Source organism: Acomys minous (genome assembly GCF_964271855.1).
Source record: "Acomys minous genome assembly, chromosome: 5".
In the NCBI taxonomy this organism is placed as follows: Eukaryota; Metazoa; Chordata; class Mammalia; order Rodentia; family Muridae; genus Acomys; species Acomys minous.
The window spans coordinates 124,731,227-124,739,086 of NC_140494.1; positions in this window are offsets into that span (position 1 = coordinate 124,731,227).

Sequence of the window (7,860 nt, forward strand, 5' to 3'; positions counted from 1 at the left end):
CCTTATCTCCTGCCTCCACCACTAAGGGCTAGGATTACAAGTCATCCTGGAAAAGTCGCCTGGCTCCTTATAGAAACGTTTTTAATACTTATGGAGAAAATAGAATAAATTGTCTCGAGCTATTGATCCAAGTTAAAAAAATGTCCAGTCTGTGGACCGCCTGGTCTGTCCCCGTTACTGTCTACATAGGTCCCTACCCTGGATGACTGTGACGCCTTTTACATTGCCATGTCACTTCTGCATGTACTTCCCAGTGATAAAACAGGTTATTTGAGCAGCGGGGGAGGGGATGGCTCAGTGGGTAAAAAGTACATGCTGTACGAGCATGGGGACCTGAGTTCAGATCCTCCAAAGTCAAGAGTGTGCACACAGGCTGTAACCTCCATACCAGCTGCACGGCATCCTCTGGCCCCTGCTCACGCACACGCAGGTATGCACACCCATGTGTATACAGGTGTGTACGTACACATATATACACGTTGGTCACACAGATAGGTTATTTGATAACACAGGTTGACATATCTGTATATGTAAAAGATCATATTCATTCCATGTTAGGAATCTAATTAACATTTTGAAAAAAAACAGTTATGGGAAGTTTTCTTGAAGGAATTAACACGAACTATAATCATAAAAAAACAAAGATCTTGGGTCAGCAAGGTGGCCCTCATCCCAGAGCCTGGTGACTTGTCTTCAGTCCCTGGGACCCACAGTGGAAGAAGAGAACCAATGCCTGCCAGTTGTCCTCGCCTTCCACATGTGAGCCATCACATGTACATGCCCACACTCATGCACACATAAGAAACAGATTTTTTAAAATGAGCTGGCATGGTTGCACACACCTTTAATCTTTAGCACAGCAGAAGCAGGCAGAGGTCTGTGACCATAAGGCCAGCCTGATTGATATGGGGAGTCCAGACCCATAGTGAGACCCCTCCTCAAGTAAATAAAAAACCAAAGCTCTTAGCAGGCAAGATGGCTGCTTCAAAGCAACAGGTTTACAGATGTGCACGGAGGTGCAGGTGACCCTGGGGCTCATCAGGAGACAACAGCAAGAGTACCAGCTACCATCTGGCTGAACTCCACATAGCCCACCACACACAAAGGGATAAAGGTGACAGTTTGCTGCTGGCCCTTGCAGACCGATAAGAGGCAGGAGCTCTAAAATGTGCTGTGACCAGGCTTTGGAAAAGGAATTCAGTCAACTCACAAAGCCCCTCAAGGTGCAGTAGCCAGGAGCCATCTTGAGAGGGAACCTGCCATCTGAATTTAGACTGCATTGGAGGTCTGACACACATGCATATTCCCATCTGTGGGGCCTTCTAAACACCCCACTGCCCTTAGAAGCCTTAGATGGCTGCCACACACCTCGCTGCCTCTGCTGACTCAGCAGAGTGATTGGCACAGGCCAAGTGAGGTTGGGAGCTGGCAGTGTGCTGCAGAGGTTACAGGAGGGTGCTGCCCACAAGAACCAGGGGATTCTGAGACTGGGGACGTGGCTGATCACCTGTGGTTTTATGTGGGTGCCAAGACCAGGAACTCTGCAAGCCTCACCATTCTCCCAGCACACCCATGACGCCCCCTGCCAGGAGGACAGAGCAGGAACTCAGTTTTCATCACTTCTTCACCTACGGAGGTGTGCCGGGGCAGAGTAGACCAATGGCGCTCTGGTTCTAACCCCAGCGCCAAAGCCCACAGCCTAAGAGGGGCCAGAGAAAACCTCATTCCCTTAGCCACAGATGCCCTGCCTCCCTTCTATGCGTCCAGCACAGCTCCAGCTGTGACCCACCACTTTGATCTCTGGTGGGCACAACACATGAAGGAACTGGCAGGAGAGACGCGCATATCCTGAGTGTGCGTCGCCACAGGCGCTGAGGCCTCACCCGTTGTCTGACTACCAACTAACGAGCAATGCCACTGAGTCGGAGCCGATTCTTGTCCCTGCCTCTCCTTGTGAAGTATCTGGCCCCAAACCAGTATCTAATTCAGTGGGAAAGTGCACCTGGCCACTGTTGGAGCGGTCACTGAGGGAACACTGAAATAACAGAGCCAATAGCATCAGTGCCTCATTGCTCTGTAGAACCCACCACTCACACTGTAGGAACCCCCACAGAGTGCACCCCAAACGCTCTTCCTACACCGCACCTGCTGGAGCTGCTCAGGTGAGCCCGCTTGTTGACCTGAACAGTGGCCCTGCTCAACTTGATGCAGTGCGCACTGTGTCCAAACTCACTAATCAAAGCTAAAGAGGCCTTGGGGAGATTACTTTACCATACCCAGCTGGGAATGAACTCAGCGCTGTAACAGACTGATAAACCCCAACACGCATTTGTGAGAAAGCCACCAAGAATGCCATCCAAGGGTGATGACATGACTCGGAGGGTTAAGGTGCCTGCAGCCAGGCCTGATAACCTGGCTTCACTTCCTGGAGTCCACGCGGGAGAAGCGAGCCAACTGCAGCAGACCGTCCTCAGACCTCCACACATGTGCCCCAGCCCACACTTGCGCACCCACACTTAACTCCCCCCCACCCCCAGTGAGACGGCTCAGCAGAGTCCGGTTCCCAGAACATGCACGGTGAAAGCAGAGAGCCAGCTCCTGGGACTTGTTTTCCGAGTCCCACACACCGTGGTTAGAGCACATGCAGACGCACACACAGTAAATAAAAATGTAATGTCTTAAAGGGCACCGAGTATCTTTTCTGTCTCATCCCTGCCACACTGGTTTTATGGGGGAGCTCCAGGTGCTTTGCTCAGGCTCCTACAGAAACAGTGCTGCCGACATGACATCTGTCAATCAAGCCAGAGGCCACAGTGCTTCCTCCTCTGGTTAGTGGTTTGACACCTCTTGTGAGCTAGGGAGCGCTAGTAAGCCATAAAGGCGGGACTTGGCGTTTTAACTGGCTCCATGCAGGCTTCGTGGTTTCTCTGTGCCTCAGTGTCCCCCACATGGAGCTGCTGTGAGCAGCATCACATAAAGTGACCGTAGGGCTGCCCTGCGTTTCCTTTCCACATCCTCCCTGTGTGAGTCCACTCCCCCTAAAAACATTAACTACCTGCTCCTACACAGGGTAAAAAAATGGCAAGCTGCCATTTCCAGTCCTGACTGGTTTGGCCTGTAATGCTTTTTCAGGTCTTGAGACTAGCCTTCTACTGCAGTCTCAGACTCCTCCAAGCAAAACTACAACCACTCCCCAACGAAACTGTCAAACCTACCCCGCCTCTTCTCCCGGGAGTGGGAGTGAGAGTGGGAGTGAGGCTCGGAGTGAAGCTGCTGCTAAGACAAAAGCTGCTGCTAAGGTGTGAAAGGAAAGGACAGGAGGATACGCTGGACTCTGAAGCAGGCCGTGCCTACCAGACAGACTGCTTTGGGGACTGAAATAGCTGGGTCTTCTGCCACCTGCCTTGCTCAGGTCCTGATGGTCCTGGGTGAAGGCAGCTCTCTGTAGTAGAGGCAGACTCTAAATGGGCTGACAGTGGGAGGCTGTGCCCACTGCACCACACCACCAACCAGAAGGCCTTCCTTGAAGAAGAGGGGTCTAAACAGCACATTTCCGCACCTACCACATCCCCAGACCAGCAGAGCTCTGCTGACTAGCCTCCAGGGCACAGCCTTTCCTGCCCAGACCACTGCGGTGGCCCCTCACTGGCTCCCGACCCTCACCCTCTTCCTGCCTCATGCCATCCACGCTAATCTGATCTTGTCACTTGCTGGAGAAGCCAGCTGGAACTATGAAAATGGAAAATAATATTATGGAAATAAAACCAGTTTCTGAAATTCTAAAATAGAGCGTTTGGGATGGACAGATGGTTCGGCTGTTAGGAGGACCAGGGTTCAACTCCCAGCATCCAAAGGACAGTACGTAACCTTAACTCCATCCCAGAGGATCCAGTGCCCTCTCCTGGCATTTGTGGGCATACATACAAGGTAAACCGGCATACAGCCAGGCAAAACACCCATACACATAAAAGTTAAAAACTAAAATTTTAAGCATGGCTTTTACTGTTTACTGAAAAATTTCAGAGGAAAATAAATTAAAAATCAACTCAGTCATAGCTAGTCACTCCGTCACCCCAGTTCAACAAGTTATATGAATGTACTTCAGCATATGATGTGACCCCCCAGGACTGTTCCCACCATCCATAACTATCTTGAGACCCACAGGAGAAAGATATCCAACTGTGGTGAGGCTACACAGAGAAACCTTGTCTCAAAAAAAAAAAAAAAAGGATATCCAACTGAATATAAATATATAGAATATACTTGAATAGATTGCATTTTGTGCTTGTATATATTTTGAAAATATACTGTTTTTATATTGTATTTGTGTTGTAATATATATATATTTTAAATACATACATTAGATATTTTCCCCTCCGGAGCAGATAGAACCCAGGGCCTCTACACCCGCTAGGAAAACACTTTACCACTGAGGTACAAACCCAGCCAGGAAAAGATTTAAATACATGTTGCTAGCTAGGCGTGGTGGCGCACGCCTTTAATCCCAGCACTTGGGAGGCAGGGGCAGGCGGATCGCTGTGAGTTTGAGGCCAGCCTGGTCTACAAAGAGAGTCTAGGACAGCCAGGGCTACACAGAGAAACCTACACAAAGAAAGCAAAACGTGTTGCTTTTTGTTGTTGTTGTTGAGACAGAGTTTCTCTATGTAGCCCTGACTATCCTGGAACTCACTCTGGAGACCAGGCTGGCCTCAAACTCAAAGATCCACCTGCCTTTGCCCCTGAGTGCTGGGACTAAAGGTGTGTGCCACCACTGCCCGGCCAAATTCATGTTTTTAAAGCAAGAAAAGCTACCAGGTGGTAGTGGTGGTACACACCTTTAATCCTAGGCACTCGGGAGGCAGAGGCCAGCCTGGTCTACACAGTGAGTTCCAAGGACAGCTAGGGCTACATAGAGAAACACTGTCTCATAGAAAAAACAAAAACGAAAAAGAAAAAGCCACAGTCAGCAAGGAAACCTGGATTCCGAAGCAGATTAGTATTTGTCTCCCAGGAGGGCCAGAAAGGCCAGAAAAGCGCAATTTCTCTCAAAATCTTACAAGCTGTGTTTTGAAGTCATAGGCACAAAACCCAAGGGCCTCACCTAGCACAGGCTTAAACCTGGTGGAACCAAAACCTGACACAAAGGGACAGGGACACAAGGTATTAACTACACGCAGAGGTGGCACAGAATTATCCACAAGTTCCACCTGGGCAGAGCCACTGTTTTCCCCCTATCCAGCCAGTCAGCTTCCTAACTCCTCTTGCCTCGGGCCACTTAATGCCTTTCTTGCAGAGGAGAGGTCACTCTAGCTTGCCTCCCAGCTCCTTGACAGTTGATGAGCAAACAAGCTCTTTTTTGGAAAAACTAAGAGTCTGGATTTCAGCTTTCATGTGTCTTGCGTAGCAGGCTCAGGAACAGCTGTCCACTTCCGGGGCCGGGGCAGGTGGTTCAGTCTGTAAAGCGCTTCCTGAGGACACCTGAGGCAGTGAGGCAGCCGGCCCTCTCAGGCGCCCATCCTCCATCCCATTTGGGTATCAACTTTTAAGTGTGTTGTGTGTGACATTGGAGATTGAGCCCCAGGTCTTGTATGCCGAGGGCAAGTGTTCTGCCAGCAACATACCTCCCAAGCCCTTGGGATGTTTTGTTTTGTTGTTGTTGTTTTTTCGAGACAGGGTTTCTCTGCCTATGTAGCCTTGGCTGTCCTGGACTCACTTAGTAGACCAGGCTGGCTTTGAACTCACAGCAATCCTCCTGCCTCTGCCTCCTGAGTGCTGGGATTAAAGGCGTGCGCTAGCAAGCCTGGCTGACCTTGGGATGTTTTGAGTTAGGGTCTTACTATATATCCTAAATTGGCCTGGAACCCCTGATCCTCCCGCCTCCTCTGCCTCTCAAGTGCTGGGATTAAAGTGTGCATCACTGTGTCCTGACAAATGTTCAGTTGTGGATTGAAATGGATTCCCAGCATGCCCTCAGCTGAACCTCATACCTTTCCTCCTCTCCTTCTAGCTCCTGTGTTCCAGGCACGCCAATTTCCAGGTGAGCCTGTCTCCCTACATCATGGCCTTGCCCAGACTTCATGCACCCTTAGCTCCGTCTGTCCCTCTCCCATGCCGACATCTCCCCAGCACCCACTCGTGACTCCTCTGTCCCACCTTCCCTGAGGCAGAAGAAATCTGGTCGTTCTTTGTTTCCACCTATTACAGGACAGATACAGAATTTAAGGACGTTTGTCTCAAAAAAAAAAAAATAATGATAAATACAAAACTCCTGTACTAAAATCCATCCAGATCTGCCCTCTCACACCTATGTGGTATGAAATACCTTTTCCAAATAAAATTGGTTAGTTGGCGTGAGATGGGTCTCTCTCTTGCCTAGCCTGGCAACAGAAACTCCTAGACTCCTAGACTTCAGTGAGCCTCTGCCCCAGCCTCCATAGTAGCTAGGACCACAGCTGTACTTAACCAAATGCAGTTTCTGACACAGGGTCTCACTATGTTGCCCCGGTTGGGCTTGAACTCCTGTTCTACTGGTCACCTTTACCGTCACTGTGACAAAGCACATTAAGACAGTTTCCGCCCATACCTTTTGCTCCAGTTGCCTCTGGCCTGCGATGGGGCAGTGTAACGCAGGAGGAGTGTGGAAGAGAGCTGTTTACCTCAAGGCTGACGTCAGCGCTTGAACTCTTACAGCAGCTACAGCTGTGTCCCATGCAGGCACGCCCACACAGCTACAAACTGCAGCACCTGGGCTCAGGCAAGCCACTGACCTCAGCTTCCCAAGCAGCTGGGACCACAGGTGTGTGGCACCATTCCTGTCCCAACAGCCTGGTTTTAAAGCCTCCTTTCCTTTTCATTAACTTTGGCTTATTTTTTTTTAAAGATTTGTGGTATTATTAATTATGTGTCTGTGTGCAGATACGTATGCAGGAGTGTAAGTCCTCTCCGAAACCAGAGACTTTGGATTCCCCCATAGCTACAGTTACAGGCAGATATAAGCTGCCTGACTTAGGTGCTGGGGACTGAACTCTGGTCCCCTGGAAAAGTAGCAAGCATTCTTTTTTTTTTCAAGACAGGGTTTCTCTGTGTAGCCTTGGCTGTCCTGAACTCACTTTGTAGACCAGGCTGGCCTCGAACTCACAGTGATCTACCTGCCTCTGCCTCCTGAGTGCTGGGATTACAGGTGTGTGCCATCACACCCAGCATGGCTCCACTGATTCTTAAGCCAGAAGAGATGGTTCCTTTATGGCAACAACCATCTAGGGAAGCCCAGTGGTAATCCTTAAAGGGCTTACAGCTCCTTTGTGAAGTTGGTAGGACAGAAATTAGATTGCATTTTTAACAGGTACGTATGTGTCGGCCAGGTGCGATGGGGCATACACAGCCGAGATCCCAGCACTTGGGAAGCAGAGGCACAAGGGTTCACCCCAAGTTTGAAGCCAGCCTGGTTTATACAGCAAGTTCATGGCAAACCAGAGCTATGAAATGAGACCTTGTCTCAAAATAGTCTATATGCAGCACTGGGGAGGCAGAGGCAGGAGGATCGCTGTGAGTTCAAGGCCAGCCTGGTCTACAAAGTGAGTTCAGGACAGCCAAGGCTACACAGAGAAACCCTGTCTCAAAAAACCAAACAAACAAAAAGTCTATATGCATACTCCTATATATAACACGATACAGAAATAAATCTATGAGAAACAAAGGGAGAGAGGGAAAGATAAAAAGAAAGAGGGATTAAACTAAAAGATAGGAGGGAGGAAAACTGGGAGGAATGGAAAGAAAGCGATTGTTAGACCAGGGGGAAAGGAAAGGACCACTGTGCATCCAGCCACACATGACAGCTGAAGCCACTTCCAGTTCCCCAGC